This window comes from Condylostylus longicornis, unplaced genomic scaffold (genome assembly GCF_029603195.1).
Source record: "Condylostylus longicornis isolate FDR11 unplaced genomic scaffold, ASM2960319v2 ptg000011l, whole genome shotgun sequence".
NCBI classification, from domain to species: domain Eukaryota; kingdom Metazoa; phylum Arthropoda; class Insecta; order Diptera; family Dolichopodidae; genus Condylostylus; species Condylostylus longicornis.
This window is the reverse complement of record NW_026577980.1, coordinates 1,499,651-1,517,236: the sequence shown is the minus strand read 5'-3', so window position 1 is coordinate 1,517,236 and position 17,586 is coordinate 1,499,651. Positions and strand designations below refer to the sequence as shown.

The 17,586-nt window shown below is 23.4% G+C and overlaps 1 protein-coding gene across 1 annotated transcript in view; it reads left to right on the top strand.

Annotated features, from left to right (window-relative positions):
• Window positions 1-1,833: 1,833 nt before the first annotated feature.
• LOC129619221 (rho-related GTP-binding protein RhoN-like) overlaps window positions 1,834-17,586 on the top strand; it is a 42,916-nt gene continuing 27,163 nt past the window's right edge. Inside the window, exon 1 of the mRNA XM_055534365.1 lies at window positions 1,834-1,923. The gene's annotated coding sequence lies outside the window, so the exon portion shown is untranslated. The remainder of the gene's footprint in view (window positions 1,924-17,586) is intronic.

Sequence of the window (17,586 nt, the reverse complement as noted above, 5' to 3'; positions counted from 1 at the left end):
TTGATATTTTAAATATTTTTAAGTTGGAAATATTAAAATTCAAAGAGCATGTAAGGATGAGACATTAAAGCTACGACCGCTATATGATATATGTAAATCACATTACGTGTAGTATGTATGAAATGTGTTAAACGTAAATTCTTTCAATTCATTATCCCAGCAAGAGCAAATCATGTCGGAGGATTTCCATTCTAAAATATTGAAAAATTTTTATTAGAATACTTTTAATATATACATTAACTACTTACATACATACTTAACTTATTATTAATTAGGCGCCTTTAGGGTCTATAAACCACCTTATGATTTCTTCTTCAAAATAATTTTTCATTCAATAAAAAGGAGAACTACAAATATAACAGTCAAAAATATTATTTAATTTTTTAAGGTACATTTGAAAATAATTTTAATATTTATAAATACATACATATTACATTATAAATTTTATACTTAATATTCAAGGGTGATTCTCAAATAATATCATAAGAATTTTTTTTTAATACTCTTAATATTATGTGAACAGAATTAATTATGTTATGTTTAATATTGTGATGCTACTGAATTGTTAATTTAGCATAAAAGCTCTATACTATATTTCTTACGAGATACCACGTGGGTATTACATAAAGAAATTTTAATTTCAAATGCATTATAAACACTCAAATGTATTATAAATTAGCTGTATATTTGTGTTTGTATACTTGTGTTATAATTTGCTAAAGCATAAAGTCTCTAAAATTCAATAATATGTTTCGTTGTCGACAAAATTAGATATAGAAATAGAATAATGCATTATGCAATAAAAATATGAGAAAAATTTTAATTTCTCTTAATTGAGAATATTTGTAAATCGCTCTTTATAAATAAAATACATATGCACACAAATACAAATCAGGAGATATTTTTCTCTTTTATAATCAAATCTGATTCTCTTTAGTATTTATAAAACTTATATTTCTTATCAATACCGCAATAATTCTACATTCTGAATTTTTGATTGTATTAAAATAATTTACAGGTATTATAGATACAAGCAATACCTATGCAGCATAAATGTATCTTAAGAAAGCGTTATATTAATACATATAAAAATATAAAAATATACCGGTTTTTTTAATACTCATATTTAATTCACTCTCTTTCTCTTATGCTTAATTTTATGCTACACCAATAATAGTGTCACCAATAATAGAACATTGAGAAATCCATATGATATTTTTATTAACAAAATGTGTCCGAATATTTTCTCTACTCCATACTGTAATGTAGTGGTAAATGCTTGTCTGTGTATGAAATCTAAGTGGTAATTTTGTTCATTCTTCATTAATTTTATTTTACACATTACAGTACTTATTCATATATTCATTCATGAAATACTTCAGTTGCAGTTTATCATTCGAGGTATTCGCATCGTTTCCAAATTGGAAAATAGATTTATAGTGAAAATTTTCAATATAAACAAATAAATTTTTCATCTCTTTTTATTTCCTCTTCATTTCTTGATTGAATGTTCAATAAAATTAAATTAAATAAAAAGAAAAAAAAAAGATCAAGTGAAAATAATTAAAAATAAATTGTTGTTAATTCATTCATAACAGATTAAAAATTGCAAACCCAATTTATTTATAAATAAAAGAAAAAAAATTAATAATTAATTAAATATTTATGAAATAATTTTCATATTTTAATTGAAATATTGTGAGATAACAATAGAAATAAATATTTTAAAATAATAAATTGAAAAAAGAGAAAAAAATTGTTTTTTTTTTTGTTAATTATCTGCAAAAAAATTGTGTAAATTTAAAAATTTTAAAATAAATGTAATTTACTATTATTTAAAACAATTACGAAATTAACGATTGCTTTGGATTATATTTTTTAATTGAATTTTTGGAAAATATTTTCTAGAATCAAAATATAAAGGTGAGTTTGGTTTTTATTTTAATTTTGAATTAATAGAAAATATTAATTATTTTTATTGAACATAGACTTGATTTTTACGGATTAATATATGATGTAAATTTTCTTCTGGTAGGTTAGGTTATTTAACAGGTTTATTTGTTCATTCAACCGATTCATTAGCTCAGTTAGTTGAAACGACTAAACTAAAATCTCAGATGGAGTCAAGAAATCTCGTTTTTCACTTAAAATTCTTTATTAATTATGATTAGTAAACTAGGAGCTAACTTGTACTAATTACTCATTAAAATTTGCTTCAATTATCAAAATGTTCAAAAAATCTCAAATAAGCACAATTAATTATTACAATTTAAATATTTTAGCTTTTCATCTAAATATAACTAAAATAGGTACATTTCAATTAAAAACAAAAGGGCTACAAATAAATTGTCATATTTAGTTCTTATCTTAACCCTTTACAGCATTACAATATACTCAATCATTAGAGCTTTATAAAGCAGTGGTACTAAAGTAATTAATAATAATCATTCCGTTTTTGCTTTGTAAATTATTGTAAATCATCTTTTTAAATAGTTATACACTAAATATACTGGTATATTTATATACATATATATGTATATTATAGCACCACTGTCTTACTTCAAATAAGTAAAATTTATAATAAGTATTTCCTATCAAATTTTCATTTTTTATTCTTTTCCCTTATATGATTGACTTCTTCAACAAAGATGAATGGACTTTTATCAGTTCCAGTCTTTTTATGTTTCAACCAACTAAAAAAAAAAAAAAATTATTTTTATAAAAAACAAAACATGTATACGTGTACATAATGAGTATATATATATAGATACTAGTTTTTTTTTTTGTGTTCCAATCCAATTGATAGAAAATGAGTTGAAAAATAAGAAGTGAAATTAAAATTCATCCGGTATAGTAGTCGCATGCTTTTGTACATAGGCTTCCACTGCACGAATTATATTACATTAATCAGCGTTTAACGCATAATACAGTACAAAAAATAATGACAGCAATATTAATTTTTTTTTTACCATTATTAAAATTTTATTTAATTCCTATATCATTTCTATAGTTAAATAACATCCGCTTTATGAAAGTTGAGTTGTTTTTTTTTGTCTACAAGTACATAAATTAAATAAAATCTTAATCACTATATGTACAATTAGCCACATATATAATAATCAGAATGAATGAATGGATTATTAATTTTAAGCCTCTACTTACCATTATGCTATTCATTACTATATAGTTGGTTGACTAGTTTATTAATCATTCATAAATATGATTTTTTTTAATCTGATATTTTTGCATTAACGATTGGTACTCGTATACCCATACCATATCACCTGTGCCTAAGCCTCCATAATTAATAGTTGTTAATTAATACCTGTATTGGAAAAAATTGTTATACATACATATATTTTTTTTAATATTTTTGTAAATTATAGCAACATTTTTATTAATTAAAAATGTTGTGAAAAAATTTTTGTAAAATTTTTATATGTGCGTACCATTTAGTTCGGATTTCAACTCCAATCATTTTTAAATTGGTATCCGGTCTAATTAATTTTTGATTTTTTGTTATATAATATTAGATATTTTTAAATTTTTTTCTTATATTTTGAGATTTACGGGTAAGTGCGGTATAAAACGCACAATTTTAAATGCATGACAAATACTATTTTTTTTTGCTAATTTCAATTATGACGTCCATCAAAAAATATTTAGATATGCTCCAAAGATTTTATAGTTATTGTTGTCATGTTTTGTTAATACAATGTCCGCTCATTTGGCAAGTATGGTTTTAGAGGTGACTTAACCTAACAATATAATACGTACATATATATATTGCGTAAGCACCAGAAATTATATAAACCATTTAAAAATATCAACAAATGGTACTTAAAAAATGATTTTGTTCTTCTTAAATCAATGGTTCTTGTTCTCAAAGTCATCCATCCATTTGTTTATGACTCTAGGAAATTATTGCAAAAAATTAAGAATTTATTGTTATATTAAGGTGATGTTCGAAAAATTGTCGACAAAAATTTATTAAATACTTTATGTCAGTGCATGCATGTACATACATATATATACGTATATTTTCAAATTAATTTCATTAAGTATTGTTATACATTATTCGGTCTGTATGTCAAAGGAATTTTAATATTCAAAAAAGCATAAAAAAAACAAAAGTTACAGAGCATTTTCCGGTTTACGTAACCAACTTTTGTTTTTGCTTTCAAACACACGTTAATGAAATTTAATTCAACAAAACAACAGAAATAAAAACCGTTTGATTACAATCGAAAATTTAATGAGTTTGCATAAAAGCGGCACTTTTTTTATATACAAAAAAAAATTCAAAAGTGTTATACGGTGTGATTTATTTTTTATAATATTTCAGCTTTTTGATTACTTTTTTTTGTTATTTATTCTAAAAAGTATTTAAGTATTTTTTTGTTGATTTTAAATATTATAAAATTTTTTTCTCTAATTTTATTATTTTATTTTATCTATAATTATTTAAAAAAAAAAAATTTTTTTTATTTGGTTACTTAAAATATTTACTCTCTATATAATGTATTCTAGTATAGCATAGCCTATAAATAGCAAGCCTATGTTTGTACTTGTATAATAGTTTAGAATGACATCATTACTTATTTTTTTCGATTATTACTCATTCATTTAAGTACTCGGTTATATAACGTATATAGATAACGTATACTTAACATAGTGTCAGTCATAAAGTCATTAAAAATGTGTCTATTTGTGGGAATTCTTTGTTAAAAATTAGATATGCACATACATACTTGTATACATAAGGTAAATTAATTTATTATTTTTAAGGGAATAAAAATAAAATTTTATTTAATTCTTAATTTTTTTTGGTTATAGTAGGTCAAAAATTTAGAATTGATAATTAATTCTGAAAAAAGATGGGGTTTTTAATTGAGTGAAAGAATAGATAGATAGAAAAAAAAAGTGGTCATTAAAGAATTTTTGGTTGTTTATGAGTGTTAATTAAAATTCAACTAACTTATCTTATTTCTTTTATATAAAATTGTTATACGGTAAAGTGCTTATAAAATTATTATTTAAATTAAATGAGTCTATAATTAATATTTAAAAGCTTTTATTTAAATTAAAATGTATTCCACATTTATATTAGGTTGCTAAACTAAGTACTCATTATAAATTAGGAGTTTTAATAAAAAGGTTTAATTCAGTTTAAAAATATGTGGAGAGAATTCATTAAATTAATTCGTAATTATTTAAAAATCTCACCGAATTTAGTTCATTTTTGTAACTTGGAGCGCAATCGAGTAAACATAACATGGAATACTGTATGGTTGTTGCTCCCATGTTGTTATAACGAAAATTTCGTGTTGCGATATCGCAATGTTGAGTTAATGTTGAAAATTTGATTATGTTACTTATGTCAGCTGATTTCATGAGTACTTTTTGATTATTTTTCTAGTACCAGTACCGCAACATCTTCGCAGTGTTTACTTTTTGATTTCAGTCTTACTTGTTAAAATTTTAAAATTATATTCAATAAATATTAATTAAATTTTTGTATACTATAGTGTTTCATATTTTCAGTTTAATAAAAGTTCACTTTGTGTTCTTGGATATGCCATAAAACAATCATTTCTATTAAAACTATTTAAATAACTACTTACAAGCAAAATTGTTTTAACTAAAGAAATTTTTTAAGGTGGTAACTATTATATAGATGGGTAGGAATAATTGTTATATTTAATTGAATTCTTCTTCATACATATATGATTGTATTAAAAAAACACTATTTTTTAACGAACAAAAAACAATCCATGGTCTTCTATAAGAACTAATGCTACAATATTCACATGATACCCGTATATATGTACACCTATTTATACACAAATATAAGTCATCTCAACTTTTTTAACTATTTATAGTAAAACTTAAATTTTATTATTCGGTTATAAAAGTAGAAAAATTTAAACAAAAAAAAAAAACACAAAATGGAAAAACTTTTTTGAAAAACTTTTTATTAAAGATTTTTATCATTTTTTACCGCCTCCTTTTTTTCTCTCATCTCTCTATATATACCATTTTTAATAAGATTATATTTATTTTTTAGCACTTTTCCAAAAAATTTTTTGAAAAAAGTGCTTATTAGTTTCACTCTGTCCGTCCGTCCGTCCGTCCGTCCGTCCGTCCGTCCGTCCGTCCGTCCGTCCGTCCGTCCGTCCGTCCGTCTGTCCGTGTGTCTGTTTACAAAACTTCTACACCCTTGAAGATAGAAAGCTGAAATTTTATATATACATAGATCTTTACTAGAAACTTATTTTCGTAGAACAAAATTTTTACCTATCTCCCCCCCTCTAGAAGTTATACCCCCCCAAAACCCTAAAAATGGCCTTTTTTAAATATTTTTTGCAATGAAACCATAAGTATTTTTGAAATTTTGCAAACGCAGAAAGGCAGCGGCTTGCTTCCCCTAGCGCGGTATACTATAGTTAAACTTTAGAAAAACAAAATGGCCGTTGAAATTTACCGTTATCTAAAGTCCTTTTTTTCCAAATTTTTGATGTCGTTTTTCTTCTAGATCCTATATTCTAGAACTTTGAAATTTTAGAGGCTTTTAGACATTAACAAATAGTTCATTCCGTTAGAAGAAATTTTTTTTCCATCTCCACCCCCTCTCAAGTTATCACCTCTTGAAAATCGTAAAATTTGAATTTTTGACACCCTATATTTCCGAAACCGCAAGCTTTTCCAAATTTTTATAAACGCAAAAAGCTAACGGTAAATTTCGTGACACTAAAAAATATAATTATTTTTCTTAACTCACACAATTAACCCTTAAAATCGAGCATTATGTTAACCCCTTTTTATGTTAATTTTTGCTTTATTTCAAAGACTGCATATATGCGTCATCCTAAATATATGCAATCCTAGTAATAGTTTTGTATATGAATGAAAATAATTTTTATAGTGTGATAGGTATACATAGACTGTATTTAAAAGCAGAATTTTCACTTGTTGAAGGAAAAAGTGCTACAATACAAACCATTGGTTTGACCCAACTTTATTTATCAAAATTTATTGGCATGCCTTTTTGATCAATTCTCTTCTCTTATATTGTTCTTTATATGAAAATTTCTTTTCTTTTAACAATGTTCTAATTAAATTCAATTGTTCTAAATACTTGTATTTTTTTTCGGCAATTTTACATAAAATTTAAGTAAATTTATATAGATTAACTATGTATAAGGAAAGATATAAGTAGATCCTCTATATTTCAATAGTTCCCATAATGAATGTTATTTCAATAACAAAAATGCCTTATAATATTAAAATCAAAAGATCATCTAATATAAGTGTATAGAATATACTTAAATGGAAGAAGTAAAGAAGAATACTACTTAACTGTGTTGTAGTAAATTTCAGTTAAAAAAATTAAAAGAAAAGGTTCTTTTGTGTCTGTTGCTCGTTTTTTTTTTTGTTCATTTTTTCGATTATCATTCGACCTAAATTTTAATTTTTTCTTCTAAATCGACGATGGTACAAGGAAACTTTTGTGTTTTTTTTTCTTTTTAATTTTAGAAAAACTTTTTAAGTTTAAGAGTTTTTTAAGAAATAATGATTACCTTTTAAGGGCTTATATACACGTATGTATCTATATATTCTTTCCATGAATAGTAAGTACTAAGTACAATAAAATAATTTAATTTCACAGTAAATATTTGATCAGCTGGAAATTTTTGCTTAATTAAAGTTTGTTTTAATAGCTACTACATATTTAAATGACTTTAATTTTCACGTTGATATAGCTACACTACTTGTAATTGTGAAATATAGTTAAAATAAAATCATAATAAAAGTGAAATAATTTTATTCGAATTGATCCAAACCTAGATCGAGATTGAGATTGGCCTTTCAAGTATTTTCCTCGTTCGATTTGAAATAGACAATTTTATAATCCGTAATATGACATAAATACTGTATTTCTGATAGAATTTCCAAACAGCTGCCTAGAAAAAACTAAAACAACTAACTAAAATTTACATTCTTCTTCTAAAAACCATAAAAAGGTTGCAGAAATATCGAAATGTGTAACGACCCACATAAAATGTTATGCTTTTCATTTAATTTTATCAAGTTTTACCTGTATTATTTAATTCGTAATTAAGAATATTTAATAATTAATTTAATTAAATTATCTCTTTTATTAAAACCACGTGGAAACATGCAAAAGCAAAATAATAACAATTATAAACAATCACTACTTAATTGAATTCGCAGTAACTTTGGGGAATCAATCAATCTTTCAATTCTATATAGCTAATGTACATGTATGTAAAATTATGTTAAAAATTCTTTAATTTTAATATCACCTTGTGTTCAGAACAGAAGAAAGAACAAAAGAATTTCTGTTTTAGAGCCTTTTAATTATCATTAATTTATTTTTCAGAAATAATAAGAAAATTCTATTTGATTTCAAAACTTGCTATGGTATTAAATTTACTTTCTATTTAAAAATATGCTTCAATCAACCTTATTTAAAATTAATATCAAAGGGTTTACATACAATTTTTATTTCGCATTTAAGATAATTTTCATTATAAATATTTTATTTAATTTCAATTAAGTAACTTAGATACAAAACATACAAAACGAATATTTTATTTATTTTTAATAAAAAAATAGCTTACTTACACAAAAATATTTAAAATTCTCTATGATCTGCAAAAAAAAAAAATTTTTTTTTTTGTAAATATTTTCGGTATAAAATTTTTGTATATGCCAAAATCAATTATTCCATAGAAATTTCTTTGATCTTTTATAAAATTTAATTGATCCCCTTTCAATTTTTAGAAAAATATGAGACATGAAATGTCCTTGAGACTTTATGAAATTTAAAAAAAAAAAGAAAAATAATTGAAAAAAATATGAGAACATGAACAAAAATAAGTGCCCACACTTTGATCTAATTTAAAAATTTTAATTTTATGATTTTGTTTTTTTTCTGATGGGCCTAAAATATTTGACCTCGAATTGAATATATGTAAAATCTGTTATTAATCTCTTCTTAATCTTAATACTATATGTATGAATGGAATTTGTAATTGAAATTCATTAAAATGTACTTGAAATTGGAAACTCAAAAAACAAATCTATCCAGATGTGGAAAATTAAATCAATCAATTAAATTTTGTATTCTTTCTTGTTGCTAAAGTTATTTTAAACAATATTATGATAATTTTATACAGAAATTATTCTATGTTCAACACTCTCAAAACATTTGTATCTAAGTACTTTATAACTTAAAAAAAAAAGTGTTACCGATAAGTATTAAAATTTAAAAAAAAAAATATTGTAACTTCAAATAATAATTATAAATGGAATAACCATAGAATAACCATGTGATGAAAATCTGGAAACTGCTTGGCAAATTTATCTTGCGTAAAAGAAATTATAGTGCTTCAATCCGTTACTCTTCTAATCTTCTACTAAACAAGAATCAAAATTAATTTCATTTGGCTAAAATTTTTTATTTTCTAAACGCTCAGCAAATTATCCAGTATTATCTTTATTGTCTTTTGCCCATGATCCATCCGTTTTTTTCAAAAGAAGAAGGAATTCGTTGTATTGGCTCCTTAGTACTCTTCCTTGTTTTCCACAACGAATAATTTATTTCCTTAGTTGTCGATAAGCCTCTTTATATGTAGCTTTTATATGATACTGATTTAAAATTTTCTATTTTTCTTTTGAGAAATAACTATATTCATTAAAATTGAATAAGTATAATTCATTAATATTCATGATTCATAGTTTAAACATTCTTTTTTAAGCGCTATGTCAAGACTTTTTTGCCTTTTAACAAGTATGTATTAGCGTTTATGTAAACATTATATAACAAGAACATTCTAACTTAATGTAGTAGTCAAAATACACAAATTATTTTTGGAATTTCTTTTCTAATATAAATTTTTTTTTTCTGTTGTTTATATAAGAATATATTATTTGACAAATTGTAGGAATACATTGTAAATTATGTATAGCTATTTGAAAATTCCATATAGCACAGAATTGCGTGAGCATGAATAAAATTTAAAAAAAAATGTTTTTTCTTTTATTTTTTCTATTTACACCATAAAAATAATAATAAAAAAAAGAAAATCAAATTCTAATATTATACCAATTTTTTTGTTCAAAAGTTTAAAAAAATTTTTTTTTGCTTATATTGAAAGTAGTTTTAGATTTTTTAATATGCCGAAAAAGTTGGGGCAAAACAACAAAAAAACACCTACAAAACCAATATCCCTACATAACAAAAAAAACATTTCCATATTATATTAAAAAGTGAGGAAAAAGAGCATAAGAAAAAGCCTTCAAGTATTAAGTAGTATTTTTACAATAATTTACACACTCTCATCCCAAAACAAGAAAAAAACTTGTGTAGCTAAGTAATGCGAAAAAAATGCGAATAAACGAGAAAAAATAATAAAAAAGGCCAAATTCCTTTCAGTATGATATCATAGCATTAAAATTCTATGGATGCTATAGGTTTAGTTAGACTAGAGAATACCAAAAATATTATGAACATTAGAATGTAAGTACCTTTTTAGTATAATTTTTAACTTAAAAACAAAACCAGAACGTACACATGTACAAGAACAAAAAAAAAAACACCATTTATTTAGCATATTTTTTAAGTGGTTTTTTTTTATCTGTTAAATAATTTTTTTCTATTAGATTTTTCTAATATTAATAAAACAACAGAAAAAGCAGAAATTTTTAGTTTTAGTTTTTGTTTTTTCAATAACCATCTCTTTTTATTTTATTTGTACAATGCTTTTGGCTGTTAAAATGGCTTTTCGATTATTTTAAATGGAAATGTTTTTTTGTTTTTTTTTAATTAAATTAATATTTTATTTTATTTTCTTTTTGGTTCTATTAATTTTATCTATAAAAAATGTATTTTTACTCAATATGTAGGTAATAAAAATGATACTTGAGTATATTGATATCTCCTACTCTATATTGTAACTATATTATATGTATGTATGTATGTATTTAAAATATTGTTAAATACGAAGTAGTTTTACAATGTAGCAAATACTATATTTTTAGTAATGCCATACTTATACAATTTGAATGGGTATTGGAACAGAACAAACTAATTCAGAAATTTGAGAACAGAAATCCGAGGAAATGATGTTTATGTCTTCAATTTAAGTAATAGGCAACTATGTTGTTCTTAAAGTGATGCATTAAAGTCCTAGTATTCCTTTTCTTTTAATACGACATAATGACATATTTAATTGTAATTATAATGCTCTACTTGATGACAATTTGTAAGTATAATTTATCAATTGATTTAATTGAACTATTTTCAAATTCGGATGATTAACAGTGCTAATCCCAGTTATTTGAGTATATGTATGTATATATGTATATATTGTGTGTTAGTTTTGTATTGAAATACGATTATAGCGCTTTAATTTCGATTATTTATGAGATATGGCAGAAATGTGTTATTTGGCTTCAATTTGACATTTTGATATATTTTAATTACTTAATTTTTCAGTTTCTGAATGATTATTTTTTTTTACTTTTATATGATCTTTCTTGGAATGTTTTAAATGAGCCTTTAAATGTTCCTTTTGTCCTTCCACGGTAAGGCTACGAAGTTCTTTCTCCTATTTATAGTTTCACAAAGTATGGATTCGATAAAATCATCTGTTTGCCATTTATTCGTTGCAAACACTCAAATTCTTTAACAATTTTTTTATTGCCATTGCTACCTAAAAATTGAAAAAATATTTATATTATGAGTCATTTCTTACGGTATTTTTTTTCATATTCAATAAACAGTCCTTTACGTATTTAAGAAAAAAAAATTATTTAACCAAATTATAAAATCACAAAAAAAATTTAAATTATAAATTCATTTTTTTCTCAACCAAAACTTTCTATATTTCTATTATATAATCATAATGCCGTATGAGAAAATAAAGTTCGACTACCTCAATGTTATACAATTTCGTATGCCGGCACATTAATACAAACATAAATTTTGACATATATGAATAAAAATTTACCATAATTAATTGAAAATTCCTGGCGATATGACAAAACAACAATATTTAAATTAGAAACCATGAAAAAAAATACAAAAAAAAGAGCATATTAAGTATGAAATGAAAATAATAATAAAAATGCCACCATATGCCAACTCAACTCCTTTGAAAAAAGTAATGGCAATAGAAATATTTGAAAAGTTAAAATTGAAACCCCATTAAACGCGGTAATAAAGTATTGGTGCGGCAATATTCAAATTTATTTTTCTGGTTTTTTTTCTACGTTAATTCATAAAATTTTTTTTTATTTGTGTCTTAAGGCACACAAAACACACACATTTATTCGGCAAAAAAAAAAAATTTTAACCTTTTTTTATAAATCTACTTTTATTTTTTGCATAATTTTAAATTAACAGTAGGGAGGAAAATAACAAAAAGCAAAAAAAAATCTGAACAATTTCGTTTGCTTATGGTGATTTCAAATTTTTTTACTGTGATTTTTTTTACTAGCCTTTATTTTCTTATTATTGGTTTTTCAGCTTTTTATTTTTTTTTGTTTGCTGTCTAGATTAAAAGGAGACTAGAAGAATTTATTTCGTGGGTTGAAATGGACAATGGGTGGAACACAAGTTTATAAAAAATTGCATAAAATTTAATAACTAGTAGCTCTAGATTGGTTTCATATACTTTTATAGCGGTTATGAAAAATTTTATATTGTATACAAGAAATTTATTAACACACTGTAGAATTGAATTTGAATTTTATTTTTGTTGTTCAGAGTGTTTTCCTGCTTTTTTTTCTTTTTGACTACAGCGACACAAATTGAAAGTTGTAATTTTGGTTTTTTTTTCCATTTTATGTTGCCATTCATTAATGATTTACGGATTTAAATATGATTTACTTACTTTCTATTCGTATAAATCTGGATTTTATATAAGAAACATAAAGTACGTTATGTATGTGTAAAAAAACAAGATTATTTAAATTAGAATGAAAAATTGAAAATGATTGAATCCCTAATTGAGTCACCGTACCTACTTTATTTTGAAAATTCTTACAGTTACTTCAAGAAATTCGACAATTTCTGCTTAAGGATTGTTAAATAATTTGTATTTTTGAAAAATTTTATACTTAGGTGATAATCATACAAAATTAAAGTTATATATTCTAAATTGTTCTTCTTAAATTGATTGATCAGGTACGTAAGATCTTTTAATCCTTGGCCTTTAAATCAGACTTGTATGTGTCTTTAATTTAAACTTGTATGTGTATGTGTAACCTATAATTTACGAAAAACTATTTATCTTATAGAAATGACTGGTGATAGGTGTTACATAATATAAATTTAATTTTATTACCATTTTAGTGTATTAAATTCTAAACTAAATAAATTTTTAACACATTTTTTTATGTTTATGTTTGTAGATAAGGTACCTTTTACCGTATAGGTCTAGAGTAAATCAAATAACAAATTTTAAAATACAATTTCTTTTCTAATGATGTTTTAAAAGTATGGCTATTCCAAAATAAAATGTACAATAATGAAAGGTAAAAAACAAAAACAACAAAGTAAAGAAGAAAATTACAGCAGAAAAACAATAGCCAACATCATAGAGTTACTTTTCTTTTTTTTTTTTTACCTGGTCTTGGTTATTCTTATTATGTGCACTGTATTAAAAAAGGAAAATTAATACCTTCGCTATTGTAAATATACATTTTTACCTATATATACTTTTAATGTCTTTTATATTTTAGAAATTTTTGTAAAAAGATAGCTAAAAGATACTTTACTATAAATGGGGTTACAAATAAATATGTCTATGGTATCTACATATATATGTACATTTATAAAAGTCCAGAATATCTTAAAAACATAAACATTTTTAAACCTTTTTCTCTTCCTATAGTTGGTATTTAATGTTCTTTTCTAGAAAACTAAGAAGTATAAGAAGAAAAACAGGTTTTTCATCAATTTACTTTATAAGCTAAAGAAGAAAAATAGAAGAAATTACATATATATAATTACAAATAGAAGAATTGTAATGAATTTTAACATTAATAGGGGGCTATCCAACAATAGATTTAGTTAAATTTCTCAATTGAATTGTCTAAGAAACGCTTAAAAATATCATGATATTAAATATAAATTTAATTAAAATAGTTTTAAACTAATTTAATGATAAATTATTGCCTTGGAAATTGTTACGACAATTAATTTGATTTAATAAGATCATTTATTTTAGAAGTAACCTAAGTCTACTATTGCAATTTCAAAACTCTTTTATTTTTCATAGTAGTCAATATTTGGAATTGGACATTATTTGGTTGGATGCCAACATGTTATAACAAGCTAACCAGATTTTTTGAAATACATACTTTAAACCCAAAGGTTCAAATTGTAATTGTTATAATTAATCAGTATTTTTTGCCGAATCGAAACGAGCGCGCTTCTAAAAAGTTAAAAAAAAAACATTAATTTAAAATGTACGATAGGAGTAAATGAAAACAATAGATTTGGTTTGTTCGAAATCAATACTTACTCAAATATTTTTTTGCGAAAAACTAACAAAATTTTCAGTATAAACACAAATTCTGGTGTTGATGCCAAGTGAATAATGAATATAACACAATTATTTCTCACTTGTGTCCATATTTCTTTCATTTTAAAGATAGTTTTATTCCTCAATTATCAATTTCCCTGCGTTTATGAAGTTTAATATTTTATTTCAACTATAAGATTGCCCCAACTGAATGTTTAGATGAGCTAAAAAAAAAACAAAAACACACATAAAACAAAAGAAATACATTTGACAAAAAAAAAATGGAAATATTATAGGCTTTTGGACCTTTTTTATATACTTATGTAAGTAATATTTACCTGTAAATACTCATGTATCCCTTAATTCATATACGTTATTCACATACATATACAATATGTTATATATATATATGCCTATTATTCTTGTTTTGTTGAGCAAAAGATTACAACACACACAATATCATCATCACTCATCTGGTAAGCTAGAAAGAAAAAGGTCAAGAATATCAATTTGATAGGCTTTGTTGCTTGTTTTGCTTATATGAACAACATCTTTTGATGTACGAATGGACAAAGGTGTTGTAAGATTTTCAAGTTTTCAACTTTTTAGTATTTTTTGTTTACTGTTTTTCACCTGTATCTTTTATTTTGTTTTAATAGTTTGTAAACTTATACATTTTTAATATTTTTAAATAGGTCTAAATTGACAATGTTTTAAATAAAAAAGGTTAAATTTTTATTATTGAAAAAACCGTTTTTGTTAAATAAATACTACAAAAGTTTGAAAAATAACAGAAAAACCACAAAATAAGAATAATTGACCTTGATATTTTATTAAAATTTATTTTAAATTTTCTTTAAAAATAAAATCATTTTCTTTTAATTCAATCACATTAAAAATTAATGTTCTTATATTAAAAGGGGTCCAATAAATCTAATATTATAGGCTTTTCTAATTCCAAATTTAACTTTTCTCTCAACTTGAAATCGTTTAACTTTGTCTTTTAAGAGAAAAAAAAAATGGTTCAATGTTTATTTTAGATACCTAAATCAAATTGGGAAAAGTGTTAAATGAGAAAGAAGTTCCTTTTCATTTGAAAAATTATTTAAATATTACTATGTGCAGGAACGTATGTATGTCTATAAGGTGTACATATTGATATTAATTTTTTTTCGTGTGTTTGTTACAATTTACAGTACATTTGGGATTCTAAAATTCGAAATGATATAAAATGAAAAATTATTTTATTATTAATATTGTTGAACTTTTACATTTAAGTATAACTGAATAAATAAACCTTTATTTTATTTAATTTAATTCTATAGTATTAAAGTTGAAAAGAAATGTCAAGGTCAAAATTTATGTTATGTAATGATTTTATTTGTATAAATGACAGTATAAATGAAGCAGGTAGAATCTTTTATAAAATAATTTTTTATATTATTGTAAAAGAAGGAAATCTTAAAAATGATTGCTTATAATCTCCTGCCGTCCTAAATATGGAAATGGAAGTTAAGGCTTTACAGACCTACAGCCGCCCTATATGAGGATATATAAATGACCGAAGAAACTGCCGTCTCAAATATAGTAAATAGTAATAGATAGAACGAAAGAAACTGCCATCCTTAATGAAATAATATAAGTGAAAAAAATGCCGCCCCAAATAGGAAGATAGTAATGACGAAAGGAACTGCCGTCCTAAACAAGCAAATACAGAGTAAGATACTGAGCACCAATATCGTAAAACAAATTAATTTCTGTCTCTCATTTAATGGAAACACTAAAATTGCTAATATAACCATAGCTTTTATGGACCATTATTTACAGAATTGGTTGCAAATTGCAATGAAAAAATGGTAAGGCACCAAATTTCTTTAATAAATGAGAAATTCGTTTTGGCAAATATTGTTATAACGTGCTGTTTTTACACTTTAAAGAAAATTTAAAATTTCAGTAATAAATACTTTTTAGACGAATTCCATAAAAAACAATCAAAAATTTTTTAAGAATATTTTTTTAATGTTTTTTTCTCGCTTTTTTTCTGTTTCACGAAAATTCCTTAGGAAATTTATTCGCCTCTTTCAATAATTAGCTATAAGTGTTTAATTTAATTTTAGATAGACAGCTATTTTGGGAAAATAAATGAAAAATGAATTTAAAAGTGTGGTGTATAACTTTATTCTGATATTTTTGTAACAATGCAAAAATTTTTTTATGTGAATTTATTAAAGATTAAGAGTTTTATAATCTTCATCTCGACTGAACTAATCACAGTTTTCTTATGATTAAAATTTCTTAGAAAATCTTGTTATATTTTAAAGTTTATTGTTGTACAGAAATTAGATCCTTTAGGCTAATATTTAAAAAACAAAAAAAAAAATTAAAATAAATTTAATGTAATATTAATTAAAATTGGCGTTTTTTTTTCAATTAAAAACCATTGAGGTAAAAATTAATAAATAAAAAAAAAACTTTTTTTTGTGTTCTTTCAAATTTTCAATTAAAATTCCATAAAAGCATTGCGATTTAATTATTTTGCAAAAAAAATTTGGTTAAAATTTTATGTACGAAAATTCAACAAGCAAAAAAATAAATAAAAAATTTCTGTTGTTCAATAAAATTTTCATTAAAGAAAATTAATTAATAAATTATTTTAAGAACATTATTTTTTATAAAATTTCAAATTATATTTGAAATTTTTTTAATAAATAAAAAGGGATTTAATAGTACTTATTTCTAAAGGATCTCTATGAAAAAGGTCTTTAATTTTCATTAAATTGTGTGCTCGTTGGTAAAGAAAAAAAAAGTTACCCATGTGCAAGTAATAAATTATTATTAAATTTTAATCTAAATATAAAAGAAAAATTTTTTTTTAAAAATAAATAAATTAAACATCCTTTATTTTTTCTTGTGTATCAAAATTTACTTTAGATAGGCATTTAGTCGCGCCTATAAGTAGGCAATAAAAATTTAATACTTTGTTTTTGAAGTATTGCTTATGGCATTCTTTCTAATAATATACATAAAT